Source organism: Rhinatrema bivittatum, chromosome 3, assembly GCF_901001135.1.
Source record: "Rhinatrema bivittatum chromosome 3, aRhiBiv1.1, whole genome shotgun sequence".
NCBI lineage: Eukaryota > Metazoa > Chordata > Amphibia > Gymnophiona > Rhinatrematidae > Rhinatrema > Rhinatrema bivittatum.
The window spans coordinates 280,176,227-280,203,272 of NC_042617.1; the positions used below are offsets into that span (position 1 = coordinate 280,176,227).

A 27,046-nucleotide genomic window follows, 5' to 3' on the forward strand; every position below is an offset into this window, starting at 1 on the left:
TTTGAAATTTTATACACCAGCTTGCTCCCTCCATTCCTCAAATCATTGCTTATTGGAAGTTCCATCATTTCGCACTGTGCATCTTATAGAGGCCTGTGTGAACTTTCTCTACTGTCAGTCCACAGTTATGGAAACAGCACCCACATGCAATCAGAAATATAACATGCATTACTAGTTTTAAAAAAGCAGTAAAAACCCATTTTCTTTAAAGCAGCTTTCAGTGAAGACATATAAAAGCAACCTGTATCTGTCTCTTCCTTTGGGTTATCTCCATGCCCTCTTTTATATCATCTGAGGGGCTGCATTAGACTGTCTCACGAGTCCATTTATGTACTTTATTTACTTTTTTAATTTCTTTTATATACCGTCGTTCCAAAAGTAGGTCACAACGGTTTACAATCATAACAATGAAATTACATTTTTAGAGAGATAGTAAATTTCAAACTGCATTAATATAAAGAATTAAAATGAAATGAGAATAATGGAGGAATTCTTTATTAAAATAATGGAGAATAATTCCAAGGAATAATTTAAAAAGAAAGTTTAAGAAAGTAAACAAATCAAAGTAAATTATGAGAGAGATCAGCCTTTTTACTAAGTATATATGAATTGTAGGCAGAAGGAATTTTCCCTTGGTCCTTTGCGTAGGCTTGTTGTTATTGTTTATATTATTTGCCAGTTTTGGTTGTCCTGTTGTAATTTATATTGTTTTATTGTATTATATTATTTTATAGTTTTACAAGCCGTTAAGCCCGTTAAAACGGGCTACATCCCTCTGTCTCTCACCTCCCCCTCATTCTCTCTCCCCTCACTCTTCACCATCCCCTACCTCCCTCCCTCCCTCCCTCCCTCACCCACTCCTCCCCACCCTCCCTCTCCTCTCACTCAGTCCCTCCCTCCCACTCAGTCTCACTCACTCCCTCCCTCTCTCTCTCCTCTCACTCAGTCCCTCCCTCCCACTCAGTCTCACTCACTCCCTCCCCCCCTCTCTCCCTCCCTCTCTCTCACTCAGTCCCACTCACTCTCACTCAGTCCCACTCCCTCCGTCCTCTCCCTCAGTCCCACTCCCTCCCTCCCACTCCCTCCCTCCCTCTCTCTCCCTCAGTCCCACTCACTCCCTCTCACTCAGTCCCCCCTCCCTCCCACTCAGTCCCTCCCTCTCACTCAGTCACTCCCTCCCCCCCTCTCTCCCTCCCTCTCACTCACTCAGTCCCACTCACTCTCCCCTTAGTCCCACTCCCTCCCTCTCTCTCCCAGTCCCACTCCCTCTCACTCAGTCCCCCCTCTCCCTCTCACTCAGTCCCACTCCCTCCCTCTCACTCAGTCCCTCCCCCCCAGTCCCTCCCCTCACTCAATCCCTCCCTCCCACTCAGTCCCTCCTTCTCACTCAGTCACTCCCTCCCACTCTCTCTCTCCGTCCCTCCCTCCCACTCAGTCCGTCCCTCCCTCTCTCCTGGCCGCTACCGCCGCCCGCTGCCGCTGCCCGCTACCGCCGCCCGCTACCGCCGTTGCCGCCGCTCGCTGCCGGTACCGCCGCCGCCCGCTGCTGCCACTGGACGCCGCCATTTTTTTTCTTTCTGACGCTGGCTCAGACCGACATGCTCGCCCGCACATGCGCGGTAGAGCTGGTCTCTACTGCGCATTTGCGGCACGTCGGTCAAGCTTCATTTATCTAGTAAGATTTTTTGTTTTAACAAACATTGTTTAAAAAATGTAAATTTGTAAATCCACTACAAACAATGGTTATGTGCAGAATATAATTTTTTTAAACAAGAAATTATACACACACACACATATATATATATATATATATATATATATATAAAATAACTAAACATTCTTTGCCTAGGTTGGCATTTTTGTAAGCACAGCGTTTGGACTTTTTTTTCCCCAAAGGATTCCAGCCATCATATTTAAGTTAAAATGTCATTTTCACAGACCACAACATTACCAGTTTATCTGAAAAGTGAAGTTCTCAAAAAGCATTAAGTCAAAAATGACCTGCCTGTAATTTTTCTCAGTTGGCGTTCAGTAAAGTTGGTAAGCTTATGGTAGAGGGGACCAGTCATGCTCCAGTTATAAGTAAACATACACACACATACACCCTCTCTCTCTCTTCTCTGTCTGAGCTCTGGGCTACAGCACTTGACCTCAGATCATGACACAACACAGGCAGGCCCGAGAGTACTGATAGCCTTCTCAAAGGATTTTGAGGAAGTGAGAATTATAAAAAAAAAAGAAAATGGAAAGAAAGCATTAATAAAAAAAAAAAAGGAATACAAGCCAGAAAATCTTTGAGAACATTCCAACATCTAAATACCCACAACTAATTATTTGCATATTCTGAGGGAAGTGAGCTGGTGTGTAATTTTTTTCAGAAAAGTTTAAATTCTTTTATAAAACAAGAGGCAGGTTATTGGAAAACAAACCTCTTCCTCAAGAGAGAAGATGACGGATTAGTGAGGTAGGGAAGAGGTGGCCAGAATTGTAAAAATCTCCCACGCCACACACAGCACAGTTGAAAAGATGTTGCAAGCAGGGATTTTCCCTTTCCCACTCCCCAACTCAAGCCTGAAATACAATACTGTAAAAAAACCCCAAAACTATATGGGCCAGATTTTAAGATTTACGCGCACATGTTATAAAATCCGGGGTCGGCGCTCCAAGTGGGTGCACACTTGTGCACCTTGCGTGTGCTGAGCTGAGCGGCCTCGGAGGGAACTTTCCTTCCGCCCCCCCCCCCCCCCCCCCCACCTTCCCTCCCTTCCCCTACCTAACCCACCCCCCAGCCCTACCTAAACCCACCCCCTTACCTTTATCTGATAAGTTGCACCTGCCTCCGGGCAGGCGTAGGTAATGCGCACCGGCCAACGGCCAGCACGTGATCCCAGGCACAGCGGCAAATGGCCGCTGTGCCTGGAGGCTCTGGCCACACCCACTCCCCGCCCCCTTTTTCAAGCCCCGGCACATACACGCGTCCCAGAGCTTGCGCGTGTCGCCGGGCCTATGCAAAATAGGCTCAACGCGCACAGGAGCGGATTCTCGGGGTTACGTGTGTAGCCCTTTGAAAATCCGCCCCTGTATATATATATATATATTTTTTTTTTTTCCAAAATAAAATTCCAAGCCCTGTACAAAAAGATAACAGAAGGGCCATGCTTAAGGGTGCTGGAGAGGGTGAGATTGAGAACCTGGACAATATAGGACACTTAATACTCCGCCGCCCCCATCCCCACCGGGACTGTGATGATGTACTAACCATTTAAACCTTCTGCTTAAAACAAAAACTAATTTGGGATATTCAGGGACTGAGAGAACGTAACGTTCAAAGAGATACGTGGGAGCTGCACATGTAAACTTTGCACATACACATGTATATCCTATTTTATAAACCTCCACAGTGTTGTGTGTAAAAGTTAACAGGGAAAAAATGGCGGTTTGGGGGCATTTCCAAGGTGGGGTTCAGAAGTGCGTCCACAAGTTGCTATTTTGTATACATGCGTATATTACCAAACTTGTCTGAACGCTTTTATACCTGCTATTTGACTCATACAATTGAAAGAGGACTTGTCTTGTATCTGTAGGGTTTGGGAGGGAGGTCTGGGTGAGGAGCTGGAGGGTCTAGATCAGTGATGGCGAACTCTAGTCCTCAAGTGCCACAAACAGGCCAGGTGTTCAGGATAATCCACAATGAATATGCATGAGACAGATTTGCATACAGTGGCAGCAGTGCATGCAAATTTTTCTCATGCATATTCATTGTGGATATCCTGAAAATCTGGCCTGTTTGTGGCACTCGAGGACTGGAGTTCGCCATCACTGGTCTAGGAGAACTGGTGATTCCAAGTACAGGCACAAGCTTTTTTAGAAATGGAGAATGTGCATACTTTTAAAACTACCTGCCTCTGTATTTAATTCTGGGTTATTCCATGCACGCTCTTATAATTAAGAACATAAGAAATTGCCATGCTGGGTCAGACCAAGGGGTCCATCAAGCCCAGCATCCTGTTTCCAACAGAGGCCAAAGCCATGCCACAAGAACCTGGCAATTACCCAAACACTAAGAAGATCCCATGCTACTGATGCAATTAATAGCAGTGGCTATTCCCTAAGTAAAATTGATTAATAGCCATTAATGGACTTTTCCTCCAAGAACTTATCCAAACCTTTTTTGAACCCAGCTACACTAACTGTACTAACTATATCCTCTGGCAACAAATTCCAGAGTTTTATTGTGCGTTGAATGAAAAAGAATTTTCTCCGATTAGTCTTAAATGAGCTACTTGCTAACTTCATGGAATGCCCCCTAGACCTTCTATTATTCGAAAGTGAAAATAACCGAGTCACATCTACTCGTTCAAGGCCTCTCATGATCTTAAAGACCTCTATCATTATTATTATGTGCACAGAGTATTCGAGTGTAATTTTATAAAATAACTAGAGAAAGTATGCATGTTCCTGCATTGCAAAAACTGAAACATTCACACATACTTTCAGGGTAGAAATACACAGTATTTTATAAACTGTTTTGCAGCTGGGATTCAATGCCAAGAATCATAGTCATGCATCTGGGGTGCGGTAATCTTAATAAATGAAATTCCCAAAGCCTCTTTTGCTGCATATGTTTATCTTGATTATTTTATTTATTTATTTATTTATTTAACACTTTTCTATACCGACCTTCATGGATAAATACAAATCAAATCGGTTTACATGTAACAAGGGGTAGAACTTAATCAACCATTTAACAAGAGGCGAAAGTTACATACAACAAGGAGGTAGTAACTTGGGGGGCTAAGTTAGCTGGAGGCAAAGGACAGCAAAACTGAATAAACTAAATAACGAAACAAAGAGACAGAAGCAAAAATATCAAGCCTATAAACTAGGCGGGGCGCCTAGTCAGGTAAGCGGAGTCCTGTCTGGTAGAAAATGGATGGTTTTGAAAGTTAAGGGAAGGCTTGGAGGAAGAGCCAGGTGATTAGATTGATTAGATTAGATTGTAAGCTCTATTGAGCAGGTGTGATGGAATTGCTTAGCCTAAATTTAAGTCCAAGGAAGTATTCAGAAGGTAGGCCTTGGACTCCAGAATTCTCTCACTCACAACATCACATGACTGTACAACAACTGAGAGAACAGATGTGCTGGCCTTATGGGGAGAGAATTCTCACCCTAGACCATGCTTTGGGAAACCACATATGTTTCTCAAAACATGTTTTCAGATGCATAGACAAAATGTTATAGGTAACAGAGGCAGGGGAGGGAGATGACAGCGAGACAGAATCTTCACCAATGGAAGCAACTCAGCTGCCCTAATTGTAAGGAAAGTGTACTACATTATTATCATTGCAATTATTGTCTCATCTGTATCTGTGTGTTCTGCGTTGCTTTCTGGAGTATAACTGAACATTCATAATAAAACACTGCTCTCCTGAAATCTACTGTGTGCTGACTCAGAGTGTGAGTGTAGCTTTCTGTTTTCTTGAATAGCAGATCCTGTCTGGAAATGGAGCCTGCAGGATACAGACTTCATTTGTGTTCAGGGCAGCAGGTCTCACAAAGGGGAGAATGTGCTTCAGGGATACCCGTCCCTGTTTGAGCTTCAGAGTAGAGAAGAGGCCTGGGGGTTTGTGTTCTTGTGTTTTCCCACACCCATACAGTGAACCTGCATTGTCCTTTTATATGTTTTTTTGTACAGCACGGTATATGTCTAGTAGTGCTAGAGAAGTAGTTAGTAGTAGTAGCAGGTAATCCTAAGGAGCTGTACGTGATGGGTGAAAGACTGATGTCCACAGATTGGGAAAGAGACTTCGAGGTGATAGTGTCTGACAATCTGAAGGTGGCGAAGCAATGTGACAGGGTGATGGCTAAGATCAGAGGGATGCTGGGTTGCACAGAGGGGTATAACTAGCAGGAAAAGGGAAGTAATAATGCCCCTGTGTTGTACTTTCGACATTGAGGCTTGGGCCCTTTGTCGCTGCAGAGCCCTGCGGGGACTTGCAGCAATAGGCTAGCTCCAAGCAGAGATGGACACAGAGAAATAGGTTTATTATACTGCAATGTAGATAGTAACCCGAGGAACAGGTAATGATCCCAGCCAAGAGATGAGATGTCAGATGGCAAAGTTCCAACTGAAGGCTGCTAAGTGGAAAAGGCAGTTCCACAGTCTCACCAGGTCCCAAGAGGGAGATGGGCGCGGTAGTGGTCCACGAAGCAGGGTAGGCCGAGAACCCAAGCCAAGATGGAAAGGCCAATAGATCCGGTAGTGGTCCGCGGTGTGGGTAGGCCGAGGATCTATGGAGAGAGAGATGAGACAATGCAGAGACAGAACAGGAGCGGCAGTATTCACTCTGATGCTGGAAGTTGTAGTGAGAGAGAACTCAGAGGAGCAGAGGTCCCAGACGAAATAAGGCCCCCAAGGAATGGGTACCTTAGGCATCCTTGGAATAGTAGGCCACCCCGGAGGGTAGATAGGACTGAGAATAAGGCCCCAGAGGAGCGGGTACTTTAGGCGTCCTTCTTGGTAACAGATAACCCTCAGGGTGTAGAGGAGCGAGGCAAGGCCCCCATGGAGTGGGTACCTAAGTTGTCCTGGAGCGAGAGTACACAGAGCGGGAGTGTCTGGTAATGTGGAGAGATCAGTATGGAGGATTCCTTGCTAACTTGTAGCTGGAACTGTGAAATGGGTTTAAATGTCCTGAGCTTGTGACGTCATGCAATGGGGATGCCCCCGAGGTTCCCACCATGACGCACATAAAGGACGGGGCTGCACGTGTGCCCTAGGTAATCCCGGGAGAAAGATGGCGAACGCAATCACCCATGCCGGACTAGGGACGCCGGAGGGGTCGGCATAGTGAAGCAGAGGCAGCCATCTTCCCACGGTGAACGGAGTTAGTCAGAAAAAAGGTAAGCAACAGAGGGCGCAGCCGTCTGCGACTGACGGGTGCAACACCCTGTACAGGTCCTTGGTGAGGCCTCACTTGGAGTACTGTGTTCAGTTCTGGAGACCGTATCTCAAAAAGAATAAGGACAGGATTGAAGCGGTCCAGAGAAAGGTACCCAAAATGAAGTGGTATCTGAGCCAGTAGACTTATCAGAGGAGACTGGGAAACCTAAATATGTATACCCTGGAGGAGAGGAGGGACAGAGGAGATATGAGTCAGACTTCAAAATTCCTGAAAGGAATTAATGATGCACAAAAATCAAACTTTTTAAGATGGAAAGAAGCTTAAAGCTAGGGGTCATGATATGAAACTCCAAGGCGGCAGACTCAGAAGCAAAATCAAGAAGTATTTCTTCAGAGAAAGGGTAGTGGATGCATGGAATGCCCTCCTAGAGAAGATGTGAAGACAAGAATGATAATGGAATTCCAAAGGGTGTTGGATAGTGACTAGAGGGGTAAGAATAAACTGTAGATGTAACGTTTCTGCTTGGGGGTTAACCTGCATGGAGTGGCAGTTACTATCCTAGGCAAATTGCTGGGCAGACTGGACCATCTGGGTCATTATCTGCCATCATTTACTATGTTATGATTTTATTATGAATCACTGCAGGAAGTGTACGCTAATCTCTTAAATGTACCTCATGTATACCAGAGCTCTGGATTTGAGTTTAACCAGTTGTGTACTCAAATGTGTAATGCAGTGTGTTTTATTTGTGAACTCACGGTTTTCTAATAGTTCTTGGCAGATGGGGATAGTCTTCTCAGATGTGTTGGGCCAGTCAGGGATAGGCTGCTTTCTCGTGGTAGCTGTCCTCTAGCCACTTGTCTCACAGCTGAAGATCTGAGGGGTGACCTGTCTCCCTATTCTCAAAGGAAATCAATAAAAAAATATCTGCTACACGCTAACGTCCTCCTTCTGAAATCTAGAGAAAGGACAGAAATTTGATGAAAACTGAATTCTAGCTTTGAAAAGTAAAATAATGGATGGTTTTTCCCTATTCCTATTTTGGATTTTCCCAAAAAATGTGGATTATCTCAGAGGCACACTTCCCAGTACTCAATTTTACATTCTCTCTCTCAGCCACTGTGCAAAATTTAGAATTATAGTTTTGCCAGCTTTAACCCCAGTGTTACAGCAAAGCTGTATCACAATGGCTTCAGAGCATTAAGTTTTCTTTGTCAGTCGCCATCACATATGTGGCAGTATAAACTTTGTTCAGATTCATAGTTACTTAAGACTACACCAAGTTCTCAAACTCTGCTTACACTTAAAGAATGCAGTATGAATACAATTTCACAGTGATTTCTATCACACACACTGAATTCACTTTTCCTGCATTAGCAAGATATAAGTTACTGCCAGATTCCAAACAGTTGCAAAGTTTTCCTCAAAGCACTCGCCCTTCATCAGGGAATCCCAACAGAGGTTTTCCCTTAGAATATTCTGAGCTGTTGTAACTGAATTGCTTCAGTAACAATTTACACAATCTGCTTCTTATTTATTTATTGTATTTCTTTAAAACCTTTTTCAATACCGGTGTTAGTGTGACATCACATCGGTTTACAATATAACAAAATGAATAGAAAATACAATTAACAAGGGAATAAAACAGGGGGCAAAGCAATTCACAAGCAGGCAGATGCAATATCAGCGCGGGGGAAAACGGGAGCTCATGATTGAGTGCCCGCTCTCCTACCACACGTCGATCAACCTCTCCGGGGCGCCTGATTTAATATTTAAATGGGCTGCCGCAGTTAAAAGGCACAAGGGGAAATTGTGCACCCCTAGCGCCTCCTTGACAGCGAGCGCCCAGGAGAGGTGGCTGTCAGCGGGTTAGGGAAAGAGACGCTCAATTTTACGAGCGTCCCTTTTCCTAACCTGTGAACAGCCACAGATTAGGAAAATGGACGCTCGTTAATTGAGCATCCCTTTCCCTATCCTGACCACGGCACACTTTTTTTTTTTTAAATGTTCTCCTGATTTTCTGCTTTTCTGTACACTTTTTGGGCTGCTCAAAAATTAACGCCTGCTCCGGGCAGGTGTTAATTTCTGAGGATAAAAATGTGCGCATTGAGCACACATATTTTGTTTTCTTTTTGCATCGATGGAGAATAGCTAATAGCCTCATCAATGTGAGCTTACATGTGATAAGTACTCTTTGCTTTGTGGGAAGTCAGTTGGATGCACGTTTTGGACTTTGTGGGTTGTGGATGTGCGTCCAACCACGAGTTAACCAGTGCATCGCACTGAAGTTCTTTCTACGGCATTACCTCAGCAGCAGCTGAAGCAAAAGCAACTCTAAATGTAGAGCCATCTTCCCCTTAAATGCTGGCTCTCTCTCTCTTTCTCTACCCTGGATGTGCGTGTGCTCAGCTCAAATATTTGTTTAATTTCTCCCTATTCTCAGGCTTGTGCACTGCTTTTTTTTTCCCCCTCTGCTAGCTATGAGCTTCCTGGTTACATTTCCTTCTGCAGCAACCCAGGGAGGTTGAAGGGGGTTATTGCACTTGTGGGCCCTTGAACCAAGGCGAACTGCGGGGAGAAGCCCCAGAGGTCCCCACTGTAGGCAGGCAGAACTGGTGAAAGCAGGACCTGGAGCTTCGCCAATATCAGCCCACGTTCCCATTATGTTGAGCCCTCAGTTGCCAGGGCCGGTTGGTCTTAGGTGGGGGGGCCTCTGTGGTTATGGAAATCCAGGCAGGCAGGAAGCACTACAGGCCAGCACGCTGAGGAGACAGCAGAAGGACAGACCAGGGTCAAGTTGAAATCAGAGCAAGCAAGCTCAGCAATGTCGGGGGACTGGGCAGTGGTCGAAGGCAGGCAGCAAGAAACAAGGTCAGTGTCCAGGCAGTGGTCAGGGCAGGTGGAGTTCATGCAGGATCGGGTCCAGACCAGGGTCAAAGCAAGGAGATCAATCCATGAAGAGAGATGAGAAGACAAGGACCACTGGGACACAAAGAGATGGTGAAGAGACTGGACGAAGGGAACCACGGAGAGAAGATACGGACTCAGGAACCACAGCAAGGCAGGAACCAGGAACTGAAGACAGGAACGCAGGCAATACACTACTCCTCGAGGAGTTGACACATTGCCATAGGCCAGGATGAGCTGCCAAGGCGGCCTTGTATAGGCCTCTGCCGACGAGCTCATTTTAGTGCGCCTTAGGTATTTTCCCACCGTGAGCCCTTTAAGAGGGATGGTGTCGGCACCAGCGTGCCCCTAGGGAAAGCCTGGGACAGGGCAGCGTCGGCAACAAGGCTGGAGTGGGGGCCTACTGTGTGGGCTGAGACACTCGGCCTGGCAGTGGGGAGAGCAACGGGGAAGGCCAGCCAAATGTGGTTTAGCACTGCGTGCCCACAGGAGGGCCTCTCCCAGCGGCAGGGCTGGAGGTGAGTGCGGCGGTCCGAGGGATGGGCCTGCGGACTGCCAATCGTAACAGGGGTTGAGAATCAGTAGCCTCAGGCTACAGTACCCCATTCTAATCTTCCTCAGCATTTCAGAATCTGTTTCGCCATCCTGGCCAGGTGGACACAGTAGTAAACCCCCAGTTCTGTTATCCTCCCCTGTCACACATGGAATTTCTATCCATAGAGATTCCAAGGAGCAGTTTTTTTCCCTGCAGAATTTGATTCTTATTCAATTCTATAGCAGCAACATATAGTGCCACGGCACCACCAATTCTATCTTCTGTCATTTTGTAGCTCCATGGCCTATTTGGTTGTCATTTTCCCATCGGGTCTCGGGAGAGGCCTGTTATGTCAATCTCTTCATCTAGTGCCATATCCTCTAGCTCTCCTAGAAGCAGGGAGATCCTAGAATCTCTGCAAGGAGAACTGTTCTGTCAGTGGTAATGGAACGCATATGGGGGGGAGGGGGGTGTGTGATAATTTCTGATGTTGTACTGGATGATCATCTGGGAGCCAGTGACCACTAGATGGTGTGGTTCAGTATTAGGATGCAAGAGATGAAGGTTCATTCTAAGGCGAGAGTTTTAGACTTCAGGAAAACAAACTTTCTCAAAATGGGGGGAGTACCTCAAGGAGTTGTTAGCTGGTTAGGAAAATCTAGGGGGGGGGGGAAGTAGAAAGGCAATGGGCAAAATGAAAAGGAGATATTATAGGTACAACAAATACTTTTTTACAAAAGTAAATAAAGAAAAGAGAAAAGAGTTCGCTGTGGTTTTCTAAAGAAGTAGCTGAAAAGGTAAGGGAGAAAAGGTTAGCATTCATCAACTACAAGAGATTGCAAAAGAGGAAGACTGGTGACAATATCTGGAAAAATTAAGAGAAGCAGGGAAAGTAGGAATGCAAAAATTCAAATGGAAGAAAAATAGTAAATATGGTAAAACGGGAGGGCAAGACTTTTTCTTAGATGTGTTAGTGATAGAAGGAAGTGCAAAAGTGGCATTGTGTGACTCAAAGGTGAAGAACATAAGAACATGCCATACTGGGTCAGACCAAGGGTCCATCAAGCCCAGCATCCTGTTTCCAACAGTGGCTAATCCAGGCCATAAGAACCTGGCAAGTACCCAAAAACTAAGTCTTTTCCATGTTACTGTTGCTAGTAATAGCGGTGGTTATTTTCTAAGTCAACTTAATTAATAGCAGGTAATGGACTTCTCCTCCAAGAACTTATCCAATCCTTTTTCAAACACAGCTATACTAACTGCACTAACCACATCCTCTGGCAACAAATTCCAGAGTTTAATTGTGCGTTGAGTAAAAAAGAACTTTCTCCGATTAGTTTTAAATGTGCCCCATGCTAACTTCATGGAATGCCCCCTAGTCTTTCTATTATCCGAAAGAGTAAATAACTGATTCACATCTACTAGTTCTAGACCTCTTATGATTTTAAACACCTCTATCATATCCCCCCTCAGCCGTCTCTTCTCCAAGCTGAAAAGTCCTAACCTCTTTAGTCTTTCCTCATAGGGGAGCTATTCCATTCCCCTTATCATTTTGGTAGCCCTTCTCTGTACTTTCTCCATCACAATTATATCTTTTTTGAGATTCGGCAACCAGAATTGTACACAGTATTCAAGGTGCGGTCTCACCATGGAATGATACAGAGGCATTATGACATTTTCTGTTTTATTCACCATTCCCTTTCTAATAATTCCCAACATTCTGTTTGCTTTTTTGACTTCCGCAGCACACTGAACCGACGATTTCAATGTGTTATCCACTATGACGCCTAGATCTCTTTCTTGGATTGTAGCACCTAATATGGAACCCAACATTGTGTAATTATAGCATGGGTTATTTTTCCCTATATTGTTTAAACCCCTGGCTATGAAGACCAATAAAGACCAGCCTTAAAAGTCAAAACAGTGAGAAGTTTATTTATAAAGAAATGTGTCTTTTCTTTAGGAGCAGCAGGCATTACAAGCAAAGGATGCAAGCCCAGACCTACTCAGCCCTACACTGCTAGTGCAAAGCATAGCAGATCCTAACAGATTACTAACTCCTCCCCTCTGGAGGAGCAGATCATAACAGATTGCTAGCTCCTCTCCTATATCCTTTAAATGGAGATTACAATATATGAATGTGGTTATATATCACCTGATTGGTATTTGATTCTTTGTACGCTTATCTCCCCATTTCTGTACAAGAGGATGCTTTTTTTTTTTTTGTAAAATTTAATAAAAATAAAACTAAAAAAAACAAACAAAAAAACTGCTCCATCTCCATTTCAACCTAAAGCCCTCTTCTCTGCACCATTGTCTCCCCCACACATTGAAATGCTGGAGCTCAGCTTGTCTGCAAGTGGAATTATTAATGCAACCCTGAAGGTTTTGGCTTTCAATCTCCATTTATTAAAATTTATAACCCACATTTGCCATACATTTTGAAGTGGGAGGTTCCAGAGAGCAAATTCAGGCTGACTAAAACCCTAAATTTGCCCTCTGGAACCTCCCTCCTGCGTCTTCCCATGTCTCTGGTCCCCATGGCTCCCTCCCCAGTACTCTCCAAAATCTTATCTAGGTGATGCGTAAGGGCCTCTACCTTAGCACCAGGCAGGCAACTAAACAAATGATCCTCACGTCCACAAACCACCTACATTCCTAATGATTGAATTTCCAGTAACAATGGCAGCCCTGCCCTTGCAGAGGCATCCTTGGTACAAAAGAATAAAAAAAAAAAAGTAAGCTGAACACAGTGAGAACTGGTGCAACACTCAGGCTGATACAGAACGGTGTGTGAGAGAGACAGCCTGTATGTGTGATTGAGAACCTGTATGTTTAAGTGAGAGAGAGCCTGTGTATGTATGATTTAAGAGCCTGTGTGTATAAGAGAGAGAGAGAGCATATGTGTATATGTGTGTGATTGAGAGCCAGTGTGAGAGCTTGTGTGTGACAGAGGAGAAAGTTGCAGCACCCCCCCCCCCCCTTCCTAATTCACAGCAATCTCAGGGCACCTGGAAATCAAACGTTTCCAGATGTGGAGAGCAGAGAATTTAAAAAAAAAATCTTTATTATTTTTAATTATTGGGTCTTTGTGTCTGCTGTTTTTAAATATTTTATTGATGTCTGGAAGTTTTTGATATGAGTTTTTAATTATTGGATATTCCATTCATCAGCGTTTTAAAATAATCTGTTCTTTTTATTAGTATGGATTTACTGCTATTGATTTTATATTGATTTGTTTTGAAGACTAGTAATTGTTTTGAAGACTAGTAATGTTTCTCTTTTTCCTTTGTTACACTGCATACAGTCTCGGCTTGTTGCGGTTTCCAGTTCAGTTTTTGTCTGCATGTTTCTAGTTATTCTTTATGGTCTCTTTATTCTTTGTTGGGTGAGGGTCCGCACATGTGACTGAGGTGAGGTATTCTGCTGGCGCGTAGTTTCTGTGTAGGGCTCTATAGCAGTCCTGGCTTGTTCCATTTTCCTAATAGGAGGAGTATTGGAGTTTTAAGGCCTGATGTAATATTTTCAGTGTTGCCTTTTCTTAAGTAAGGTGGTTACTGTTTGAGTGCTGGAAATTGGTGCAGTTCTGGTTTACTATTTATGTAATTTCTGTTCAGAAAGAGTATTTATCTTTCCCTTGTGTCATTCTTAACAATAAAAGTAGTACTGGAACTTTTTTAAAATTTTTGCCATGGATTATAATGAGCAGTGTGTCACACATGTGAGCATTGTCCGTCAGGTCTGTCACAATGGAAAAAAGGTTGAGAACCACTGCTCTAGTATATACATGTTTAGATCTTTAAATCTATCCTTATTTGCTTTATCACAAAGACCAGTGACCATTTTAGTAGCCACCCTCTGGACTGACTCCATCCAGTTTATATCCTTTTGAAGGTGTGCACTCCAGAATTGTACACAGGATTCCCAAATGAGATCTCAACAGGGACCATATCAACTCCCTTTTTCTGCTGACCATTCCTCTCCTTATGCAGCTAAGCATGTTTCTGGTTTTTGCCATCATCTTCAGATCATCAAATACAATCATCTCCAGATCCTGCTCTTGTTTTGTACATAGAATGTCACACCCTATTCTGTACATCTCTCTTTGGTTTTTCATCCCAAATGCACAGCTCTGCATTTTTTAGCATGAAATCTTAGCTGCCAGATTCCAGACCATTTCTAGAACTTTACTAGATCCTTCCTCATGTTTCCACACCTTACCAGCTATCTACCCTGTTGCAGATTTTGGTATCGTCATTAAAAATATAATCCTTTCCCCAATAGCCCTCCTGAAAAATCACTTATGAAAATATTGAAAAGAAATGGTCCCTGCAGCACACCACTAGTAGGGCCTATCTACTCAAAGTGAACGCTACCCTTTGTCACCTCCCACTCAACCAGTTTCTAACTCACAGCAAGGATGCTCAATTTCTGTATAAGTTGTCTATGCAGAACTGTGTTGATGTGGTTCAACAAATGCTTAGAGCCGGCAGCTGTGGAGAAAAAAAATCTTTTTTTATTAAATGCTACAAATAATATAATAAGGCATACCTTATGGAGAGAGAGTGATAAGAGAGCCACGCAAGATATCAGTATGGCACTCTGGCAGATGATTTTACTGATAACAAGACATTATAAAGGGTTTACCCTTCTTCACATCTCCAACCCATAGACCAATAATTGGGTTAAATAATTGTCTATGACTGGCTGTTTAATTTAAGCAATGAATCCAAGTGGCTGTATGTAAATTTGCTCTTGCTCAGTATGTAAGTGCTATCTATCAGTTTGCAGCTGAAATGTCAGCATAGCTTTGGTATATTCTAAACATAACTCTGTAACACTGTGGGGCCTAGTAACTTTTTTAGCTTAAATATGCAGCATTCCTATCTAGCATCCTCTCTTCTGCGGCATCTTATCTGTCTGGCAAAAGCAAGGCACAAAATGAAGCATGAATGCTGGAGAATACTTATGAGTAATTATAAAGGTACTTATGATCAAAAATCTAACAACTTAGGAACAAGAAAAATGGCTTCTTATGACATGCAAAAAAGTATTTCCATGCCTTTTCACCGCTCTCCATCACAGGTCTTGACAAACAGGCATCTACATCAGCGTCAAAGGCTTTACTGAAATCCAAGTACACTACATCTAGCGCTCTTTCCTGATCCAGCTCTCTGGTCACCCAAAGAAACTGATCAGATTTGTCTGACAAGGCTTACCTCTGGTAAAAATCATGCTGTGTCAGATTCCAGAAACTACACAGTCTTCTGTTTTAGCAGCGATTCTATTAATTTGCTCACCACGAAGGTCAGTTTAACTGGTCCATAGTTCCCAGCCTCCTCCTTACTTCCAAGTCCCAGCGACTGCCTGTCTCCAGTCCTCTGGAATTACACCTAACTCTAAAGAAGCATTGAAAAGGTCAGACAGCAGCACTGCCAGAACTTCTCTAAGTTCCCTTCAAACTCTTGGATATATCCTGTTTGGTCTCTTTTAGCTTAGCTCATGAACACAGTCTTCTAAAATCACCTGAGGTTGATCTCACTTCCAGTCTGTGCTTCTACTCTTGGCCCTTCTTCAGTGAACCCGAGATATTTGTTAAACAATTCTGTTTTTTTCCTTGTCAGTCTCTATGTATTCCTCCTCTCAGGCTTGGATTTAGGCATAGGCAATTGCCATATTTTGAAGGCACCAAATATCCAGGCCAAAGAGAAAAGAGCTTATGCTTACTATAGTGCCATGTGCCAGCACAGCTTCAAAGGGGCACCAATCACCTTGATATTGCCCCAGTCTTAAATCTGGCTCTGCCTCCAAGTCACCTCAGACACTGTCACTTCTTCACTTCCTCCTACAGACTTTCATATATGATTAAGTGTTTTTTCAGTACATATGAATGCATGTATGTAGCCCAGGAGTTTCTTCCTGCTCCTTTGGATTTCTAGCTCCACTGGTACCAGGGCTGAGATGTGGCATCTGGCACTGGGAGCCTTCATCCACAGCCACCCATGGATTTTTTTTCCCTTCAGTTTTATATTACACTCCCAACTTACATTTGCCCAGTCATTGCAGGGACAGTCCTCAGCTAGGGCTCCTTCCAGAAGCCTGCATTCAGGGGCTCCCTTTGCCTAGGGACTGTGGGCGCTGCCTCTGCATCATTCCCACTCCTGGGTGATCTGAGGATCAAAAGGCCTTAACCCAGGATTCATACGCAGGTCTTTGGCCACAGATCACTGGGATGAACCCCTAAGGTATCAATCTTTAGTTACAAAAGCTAAATCAGAGAAGATATTAAGCACATGGCTTAATTAAATTACAAATTTACCATGGAGGAATGTTAAGGATCTTAGGTGCTCATTACTGCTCAAAGTGAGAGGAAATGGGGGTATTTAATTTTCTCCCTGGCAAATGTTTTCTAAAGAAATGTGAAGAGTGCTCCAAGTTTGGAACATTAATTATTATTTGTATGCTCTATGTTCACAGCATTGCATAAGGTAAATTGTCTGGTCAGAAGGCCCTTGTCCATGAGAACTTACAATCCAAGTCTGAAAACCAGAAAAGTGGTTCATCCTGGGTCACACGTGAAGACTGGGCCCAGGATTCCTACCGGAGTCCCACAGCATTGTGTTCTACAGCATGCAGAGAAATGTATTACCCTTCTGAAATAAAAGCCACAGGGCCAGTGCCTCCTGCTATCCAATAGCAACCCTGCTCTCTTCCTTCACCTGCAGTTCCTATCCTTACCACTACAGGCAGCCCCATCTTTCTATTTTAAGGGATACATGCACTTTTTTTGTTGAATGTAAATATTTGCAAAGTCTGCCTTACAAAATTCCCAGTTCTAAGGATATATGCATTGTGATCTCCCTCATTTAAAGGTTTATTATTGGTATTGGGATTTGACTGCTTAATGGTCTTGGAACAGGCCTCGACCAGATGGGAGGTTGATGCTTTGCCCTCTGAGCCAGTGGAAGGTGCTGAGGAAGGTAAACCTGATACAAAACGAGTAGACTTTGTACCGAATCTGCAGGAAAACCTAGAACCAGCCCTTGAGGGCACAGATTGGTCCTCAGGACTAGAAAGAGGCTTGCTAGGAATAAGGAAGTTGTTCCTGGTGACTTGAAGGCTGTGGAGCCTGGATACTGAAAAGTCTAAGTTCCTGTTACTTGAGATTAGAGCTGAAGTTATTTAGAACTGATATTGGACTTGTCCATGCTTGAGGAAAGCTTACTTCTAACTTAAATCCCTGTGGTAAAGAGAACCAATATACTTGTGTTGTTATTCCCGTGTTAAATGAAGTTAAACTTGGAATCTGAGAAAGGCCTGTATTTCAGAATGTTAAGTTTTGAGCCTGACTAATCATTTTGTAAAGTTTATAGGTTATTTTGCAGGGCTGGGCAGCCACCGTTTTAGGTCTTTATGATGAGGTCACACTATCCCCAGACATCTCTGGTGCTGACAGGCAATGTGATGTGTCACTTTCCCTTGTCACTTTATAGTAACTTAATTTACTTCAGAAATCAAAACTACAGCAGGATCAAATATTTAGAGAGGAGGGCCCTGACGGCCTGAACCCAACTAGGGCTAGTCATGTCGCTCTATGGGGTAATAGTGGCCTCCAGTGGCCTGCTGTAGAAATTGCACTCTTTTGGGAATATACAGGAGTTCCTGAGAAGAACTGGATCACTGGAGATTTTCGATTTGAACATAACCGTGGAACTAGTTCCCCCCCACCCAGTTATTTTGGGCCTCCGCTTGGTGAAAAGCATCAGATAATTAGGGACTTGTTAAATATCAACCGTCGTAGCAAGGTTTCATCAGGGACTGAGAAAAACACGTTCAGTATTCCAGCACAGGCTTCTTGTTACTTAGGAAACTGATGCAAAGGGTGAGACCACAGCAAGCCCTGTCAGCATGAGATGCCACACTGAATTTATTTCATTTGCCAGTGGCAGAGAGCTTGATCTATCCAAGCCCCCCCCATAGGTAAGGTCTATGCCCAATTATATAACACATTATTGTATCTATATGCAAATTATGACAAAATGCCTTCTAAACTCTTGGGGCCTCAGGGCTCTAATCCACCACTGCTATTTTTCAATGCTTGTTTTTTTCTTTTTATTTATAACCACACAGATATACAAAGAAATTTGGTCACCATAATACATAAGTAATAAAAACATCTAACAATTGTCACAGTTCACACATTAAGACAATCATGTGTACTCCAATCCCCAGTCTATCACCAGTCCCAGTTACCAATTCTCCTAAAATACTTCCTTGCACCGCCACTTCCAGTAAGCCCCCCCCCCCCCCAGCTTATCATATGAATGTTTGATGTTGTAACATACAAGTAAGTTTTTCCATTTGTGCTATGTCAGCCACCTTGGTCTTCCAAAAAGAGAATGTAGGTGGTTGCATCCACATGGGAGCGACTGCAAGGCGTGCCACGTGTATAAAAGGGACCCACCAATTTTCGGCACCCTCTCATGCTGGATCTGTCTTGATTTCCTTTCGGTGTTTTTTTTTAGCGAGGAGAGGTGGAGTGCCTGTCGCCATTTTGTAAACTTTATCTTGGGAAGCGAAGCCGGATAGTCGGGCGGCATGTTGCCGAGTAAGAAGGTCATAAGTGGAGCAGTGTCGATTATTATATTTGTCAGATACAGTGTATTAAGGAGAAGCCTGGCATGAGAATGATAACCTGGGTTTGGTAATATTCGGAGACGAAAATGCGGTTAGAGATAGTTATTCCCCTGATGAAGCCGCGATGGTGAAACAAGAGCCTCTTGTAATTCCTTGGGCAATATTCTTTGAAGTCAATGGGTCGTTACAGTATATGCAGCGTTGAAGCAGCGGAATCGATGAGACACTTTCAAATGATTGTTTCATTGACATAGAAGCAGCCAATGATAAAAGAGGGGATATTGACGGATTTATGTAGAAATAACGACTCATGACAACAGTTAATTGCTTAGCATGCAGTAAAGAACAATAAAAAGAGGGGATATTGAAGGATTGAAATGCCAATGATAACTACTCTATGAGCTCCTGTCTCCTCGGACCTGTGGTGACAATACCGGACACTTCTCGGACTCTGGCTCGTATCCTCTCCTTGGGGGCCTGCGTGTGCTCTCTACGGAGACCTGGTCTCCTGGCTTCCCCCGCTCCTCGGGCTAGCCCTGCACCTTCCAGAAGTCCTATCCACCGGCTCCCTGCTACTCGTGGCTGCCTCTGGGAACGCCTTCACCACTTGGGAGTTCTATCTCCGTGCTTCCCCGCTCCTCGGGGGAGTGCCTACATTCGACACTAGAGACCGTGGTGCTTCCCCACTCCTCGGGCTTGTCTACCGTCATCACCTGGAGACCTGACTCGGGCTTCCCCACTCCACGTCATCGCATCAGTACCTCCCTCGCTACGCAGCTCCGCCCATTGGGGTTGCCTCTGCAGTAGCCTCCTGCACGTCCTGGCTCACGCCTCCTGCTCCTCAGGTCTGCCTGGCGCTACCCCACTCTGAGGTCTCTGCCTAGGTACTGATCTCCAGCCTACCTGCTTACTGTGGGGTTCCTCCTTGCTGTCTCTCTTACCCCGCTCAGGATCTCCCCAAGATTCTCACCCACCCAGAGCTCCTGCTGTACCTGACCTCTCCTCCCCACAGGTGTTAACAACTCTCACCTCGGGCCAAGGGTCCACAAACCATTACAGAAAAAATTATATACAGCAATTGAAGAACAATACTATACAATTATTGAAGTTTTTTTACTTCAATAACTCAAAGAACAATAATATACAATTACTGAAGTGTTTTCACTTCAATAACTGTATATTGTAAAAAAAATGTAGTTCCTGCTGGTTTAAAATGAATAAAGTTGAAGTTATATATATTGAATGGTTATACTTTGATGCCACACATAGGAAAATTAATTTCTTACCTGATAATTTTCGTTCCTGTAGTACCACGGATCATTCCAGACTCCTGGGTTTTGCCCCCCCTCTAGCAGATGGAGACAGAGCAGTTTTCAAAACAAAACTCCGCCTATATATAGGATGGTGCCACCTACAGTCCAGCAGTATTACTCAATGTCAATGCAGAATGGCCCTCCAAAGCCACCTTAACTAGGTATTATTTTATTTTATTTTATTTAACATTTCTTATATACCGATGTCCGTTCGCACATCGCATCGGTTTACATCGGTTTACATCGGTACAAGAACATTTTAAGCAGTAAAAGAAAAACTGGTCCACGTAACCCTCCTGGGAACTGAATGCCTAGAATCACTTGAGGGCAGACAATCCAAAAATGTTTCTGCAGATCCGAAAGTAAACAATTAATAACCAAGCGGACTCTGGACTGATCCGTGGTACTACAAGAACGAAAATTATCAGGTAAAAAACTAATTTACCTTTCCCTGTACGTACCCGGATCAGTCCAGACTCCTGGGATGTACCAGAGCCTTCTTACCTGGGATGGGACCCAGAGAGGCCCGCTCGCAGCACACCTTCTCCGAATCCTCCGGACCCTGGTGCTTGGACACCCAGCCTGTAATGTCTCACAAGCATATGCAAGGATTTCCACGTAGCCGCCCTGCAAATCTCCTGCGGGAAATCATCTGGCACTCTGCCCAAGACACCGCTTGTAAAGGAGTAGAGTGGGCCCGCAGACCACCAGGCAGGGATCTACCACGGTGATAGCCTCTATCAGCCAGCGAGATATGGTAGTCTTAGAAGCCATATGTCCTCGTTTGGGACCTCTCCACAGCACAAAAAGATGGTCCGACACTTGAAATCATTGGTAACTTCCAGATAACGCAGTAATGCTCTCCGGACATCCAGCTTCAAGTCCCTAGAAAAGGAATCCGATCGGACCACATCAGTGATGGCCAGAAGCTCCACCAATTGGTTGATATGAAAGGCAGAAACCACTTTCAGCAGAAAGGAAGGAACTGTGCGGAATGAAACTCCCCAATCTGAAATCCTCAAGAAAGGTTCTCTACAGGAAAGAGCTTGGAGCTCTGAGCCCCTGCGAGCTGATGTAATGGCTACCTGAAAGACCACCTTCAAGGTAAGATCCTTCAGAGATGCCTTTTGTAAAGGTGCCAAGCAAAGCGCCATGAGAACTACATTCAGACTCCCAGATGGACAAGGAAGCCGCACTGGAGGACGCAAGTGCTTTGCTCCCCATAGAAAACGAACCACAACCGGATGGTCCGCTAGAACTACTCTGTGAATGGAACCACGGAAGCAACTGAGAGCCGCTACTTGCCCCCTCAGAGAGCTGCGCGACAAGGCCTTGGCCAAACCATTCTGAAGAAAACACAGAATATCCGACACTACAGCCGGTAAGGATCAATCTCCCGGCTCAGACACCAGGACTCAAAAACCTTCCCTACTCTAACATACACGAGGTTGGTGGAAGTTTTACGCGATGCAGAAGAGTAGCCACAACGGCGGGAGAATATCCTTTGCAACTTAAGCATTGCCTTTCAAAAGCCATGCTGCCGGACAGAAGCGATCCACATCCTCCACACAAAACGGGCCCTTGATGCAGTAGGTCTGGAAGAGCAGGAAACCGCAGTGGCCCTGCACTGCTAAATTGAGAAGGTCCGCAAACCATGGACATCTTGGGCCATTTTGGAGCTACCAGGATTACTTCCGCTGGGCGAATCTCTATTCGCCTGAGCACTTTGCCGATCAATGGTCAAGGTGTAAAGACATACAGTAGAACTTCGGTGGGTCAGAGCAGGACTAGGGCATCCACACCCTCTGCTCCCACTTCTCTGTGACGACCGTAGAAACGCGGGGTCTTGGCATTCCGAAACATCGCAATGAGATCCATGCTGGGCGAGCCCCACATGCCGCATATGAGTTGAAAAGCTGTGTACGCTAACTCCCATTCCCTGGGATCTAGACGATTTCGGCTGAGAAATTCTGCCTGCACGTTGTCCACGCCTGCAATGTGAGACGCCGATATGCTGACTAAGTGCTGTTCTGCCCAGCTGAACAATTGACGAGCTTCGACTGCCACTGGCTGACGACTGGATCTTCTTTGGCAACTGATGTACGCTACCGTGGTTGCATTGTCCGAGAGAACTCTGACCAACCTCCCTTGGAGGAGAGGACGGAATGCTTGTACCGCTAACTACACGATCGACCACGTGACATGTCGGGAGATCATAAATCCTGTACCGGCTTCCCCAGGCATACTGCCCTCCAATGGGAGAGGCTGACATCCGTGGTGACCACTATCCAGTCGGGTACCTCCAGGGGGACTCCCCGGGATAAATTGTCCGCTATCAACCACCAATCGAGATTGGACCACGCTGTATGCGAAAGCAGAAGAGGTAGATGAAAAAGTTTGGAGACTTAATTCCATCGGGAAAGCAATGCGTACTGTAAAAGCCTCATATGAGCAAAGGCCCAGGGTACTAGGTCTAATGTTGACATCATCAAACCGAGAACCTGCAAATAATCTCTGACTCTGGGTAGGTGCTGAGCAATAAGCCTCTCACTTGGCCTGCATCTTGGAGATGTGTTCTGTGGTAAGAAAATACTCTGCCCTGCTGAGTGTCGAAGAGAGCACCCAAATATTCCAAGGACTGAGTGGGTACCAGTCGGCTCTTGGCAAGATTGACAACCCAGGCCAGCAACTGTATGAGCTGGAGCACTCTCTAAATTGCCGCCCGAGCAAGGACTTCCGATTTCGCTTGAATCAGCCAGTCTTCCAAGAAAGGATGCACCAGAAGCCCCTCCTTGCGGAGATGGGCTGCTACCACCACCATTACCTTGGTGAATGCCCTGGGCGCTATGAGAAGACTGAAGGGCAGAGCTCAAAACTGAAAGTGCCGACCCAGAACTGAAAACCAAAGAAACCTCTGAAAAGCCTGGACGAATGCCCATATGAAGATACGCTTTCGTGAGATCCAGGAACGCCAGCCTTCAAGGTAAAGATCCCTTGCGCACCGAGGCAATGACCGACAGGAGCGTCTCCATGCAAAAATGTGGCACTCTGAGACATCTGTTTACTCTTTTCAGATCCAGAATGGGTTGAAAGGATCACTCTTTCTTTGGCACTACGAAGTAAATGGAGTAACAACCGTTTCCTCTTACCTCTGGATGCACAGAGACAAGGGCCCCTAGTTGCAGAAAACGCTGCAAAGTGCCTTGCACCGCTCTCCGCTTCCCTGGTAACCGCATGGATAGACTAGAAAACGGTCCCGAGGGTGATGTGCAAAATATGGAGCACAGCTTTGTGTTACTATGGTGAGTATTCACTGGTCAGATGTTAACCTGGCCCATTCTTGGTAAACAGAGACAATCTGTCCCCTACAACCAGCATTGAGGAATGGACCAGCGCCCAGGCCATGAAAAAAGGCTGAACCCCGGCCTGATGTCTACTTGTGGATTGACTCATGCCATACAGGCCCTTTCCAAAAATCAATTTGCCCTTGAACGGCAAGAATCCAGCTGAGCATCAGAAGAAAACATCCTCAGTCCCCATCGTTTACCAAGGCGTCTGCAGGTCGAGACAGTTGACACCATAGACCAGGCCATAATCCACAATATATTGGAAAAAGCTTCGGCCCTGTAAGCAAACGATGCTTCCAGATGACCCGCCTGAAGCGACTTTTGGTGGAAGAGTTTCTTCCACCGAAAGACCTGCGTTAGCCTGTAATCACTGCACCCAGCCAAGGACCGCTCTTAAGGAAAAAACCGCTGCACATGGACGCCCACACTCCCAGTGCAGAGACCCCAAAACAAAGTTTTTTAAGTTGGAAGTCCAAATTTTCTATCCCGTAGGTACTGGAGGGCTGTCGCTCCTATAACCGGGATAGTGGCCTTTTTTGTGACTGAAGACACCGCTGCGTCCACCTCGGGGACTCAAAGAAGGTATAAAGTGTCCTCCAGTAGAGGATATAGCTCATTCATAGCATTAATAACCTTTCATCCCAAATTAAGGATGACCTCCTCTCTGAACAGCAAGTCCGTGATGTCCACAAAAATGAATAAGAAAACAAAAAATACCTCTTTTTGAAACAGGCAGACCAGCTTTGGGACATACCCGTCCACAACCTGGGAACCCCAACCTGGATCCTGCTGTGGATCAGCGCCCACATCTACTCCCAGTGGGGGCTCGGACTGAATGACCGAGTTCTGTGAGTCAGAGATTTGTTCTGAGGAATCTGAATCCGGAAGCGATGCCCCTGACGTGAACAGGCACTTAACCTTCACAGTTCCAGCTCTATCCTAATCCTTAGCCCGCTTTGCGGAGCCAGCCTTGGACACAGTAAAGGAGCCTTCCCTCCAGGCTGTTGGTCTCCTGACCTTTTTGGCCTTAAAGGCCCTGGACATTAACAAATTAAACTCTGAGGCAAAGGATGAAAGAGAGGAGGAAGCAGAAGCCCCCTCAGGGCTGTTCTCCTTTGCAGACGAGAGATGCACTAACATCTTGCTGCCCCCAAGAGTCCTCTACTGTGGAGAAAAAGGGTGGCAGGAAAATATCTTCCCCAGCGCGTCTCTTGCGGCAGCTCTAAGAGAGCTCATAATGGTGCCCGTTCCCGTGCTCAGCAGGAACGGAGCGAGAGAGGAAGGCCCAGCCCCCGGAGTCTTGCAAGCTCCCTGCCAAACATTCTTCTGACCAGCGAAGGATCCCTCCCCCCTGGGGAGGCACGACAAGCAGAGGTTGACCCCTTACGGACACGATCGCGCCAAGCTGCACTTGCGGCCACCGAGCTTTTTGGCATCGGGCAGGAGGGCAAAGTCAGAGCGCGACCCAAAAACAGTGGCAAAAACGGCGGCAAAAGACACAGCCTTGACAACAGGAAAAAAAAACCAAACAGCGGTCATCGAAAAGCCCCAACTTTTCATTTTTAAAAACAAACTTGCTCATCAGCCGTCCAGAGATCCTGCTCCAACTGGGGGAGTGAGCCGGGCTCTCCATTATCACCCCAGAGCTGCTAGGAGGTTGTAAAAGGGTCCTCGACCCTGGGTTGCAGCTGCCTCACACACCAGGGGGGATGGTCTCCTCAGGACCTCACAGCCCCCTGGGAGGCTGAAGTCCTCTGCATCGGATCTCTGGCGCTCTTACCTTTTTTTTTTTAAAACAAAGAATAAATTGCAAAGGACCAAGACCCTAAGACTAACTCCTAATTCCTCTTTTTTTTTTTTTTTTTTGAAACCCTAAGCAATCAGCACACATTGTAGGTTTTGCACCTCCACCATCTGCTGGAAACAGAGAAATACTGCCGGACTGTAGGTGGCACCATCCTATATATAGGCGGAGTTTTGTTTTGAAAATTGCTAGTCTCCGCTGGGGCCAAAACCCAGGAGTCTGGATGGATCTGGGTATGTACAGGGAACCTCCTATTTTTGATATTCATTTGCACGTGTGTGTTGAGAACTCCACAGCTTCAGTTTACATACAATAGGCCTAATACCATATGGGCTCCAAGTTGCATGATATGAAAAAATGAAAACTGATGCAAAAAAGAGAGGGAGGGAAGAAACATCGTCCTCGATCCTCAAGTGTCCAGTCGTGATCTATGGAAAAGTTGGCAACCCTACTCAACAATATTTGGCAAAGTCCATCAAAGTAGACAGACTATTAGGACCATACTCCGCTACACCTTGATCTATATGCACACCCCTCTACTATAAGAAAATGAGGCTGCATACAGTTGACCTACCCATGATCTTTTTAACTTGTCATGTTACTTGGCCACTAAATGTATTTCTTGCAAAAAACAGTCACAGAGAATTGCTGGTTTTTAAGGTACTGTAAGATTCTAGATCTTTTTATCGGTGAGGAAATTCCCCTAACATTAAGGGATACTATCTTTATATCACTAGACAGTCTCCTTCTATTTGTTAAACCCATACTAACTGGTGAAGTACAGTGGTAAATAAATACATAACCTGTAAATGCCCTTGAGACAAAAACAGTGAGTGAACCATTAACACTTCCCCAAGCAAAGTACTGTATGCTTTGTTTTAACTTTTCCTTAACATTAACCACAATTCCCATTTCAAACTCCCAAAATATCCACCATCCACCCCCCCTCTACCATATCCATATTCTCCCACCCCAGTTTATTCCAAACCTCCCCTATCTTGCCACACACCCACCTGTGAGTCCTCTATCTTCAAAGCTTAATACCCCAATCCAGCTCTGGTTTTTCCACACTATCATTCCCCAGAATAACAAAATTTGCAGAGGAGACCCCAACATAACAAACCACTGAGCTCTCCCCTTTCTAATAAACGGGCCGATACAGTAAAGCGTGGCTGTGGTTACCTGGTTTGTAACCCGCTTTGGACGCACGTTTTGAACGCGTAAGGCGTACCCGCGATTCAGTATCGGCTTTCACGCCTCCTTACCGCTTGCCGAAAAGGACGCGTATCCCTTTCTGCCCGCCGCATGTATATGACATGTTAATGATTGGATTAGCTATTCCCTCCGATACAGTAACGTGTGCCCAAATTATTCCCCTGTTAACCAGCTTATTTACTGCGTCTTTAAACTGAATATTTACTGCCTACCCTGTCCCTGGCGTTAGATGGGAGCCGCGCCAGGCTAGGGTTGACATGGACGCCTCTACGGGCACCGGAGAGATGGGCGTCCGCTAAGTGTCCTGAGGCTCCGGGGTCCAGCGGAGACATGAACGCCTCTTCAGACGCCTATACGGAGCCTTCCTCCTGCGTCTAGAATAA

The 27,046-nt window shown here is 45.3% G+C and overlaps 1 protein-coding gene across 1 annotated transcript in view; it reads right to left on the reverse strand.

The window, feature by feature from the left end:
* Window positions 1–14,760: 14,760 nt before the first annotated feature.
* STAT2 (signal transducer and activator of transcription 2) overlaps window positions 14,761–27,046 on the reverse strand; it is a 157,959-nt gene continuing 145,673 nt past the window's right edge. Inside the window, exon 26 of the transcript XR_003855535.1 lies at window positions 14,761–14,840. The gene's annotated coding sequence lies outside the window, so the exon portion shown is untranslated. The remainder of the gene's footprint in view (window positions 14,841–27,046) is intronic.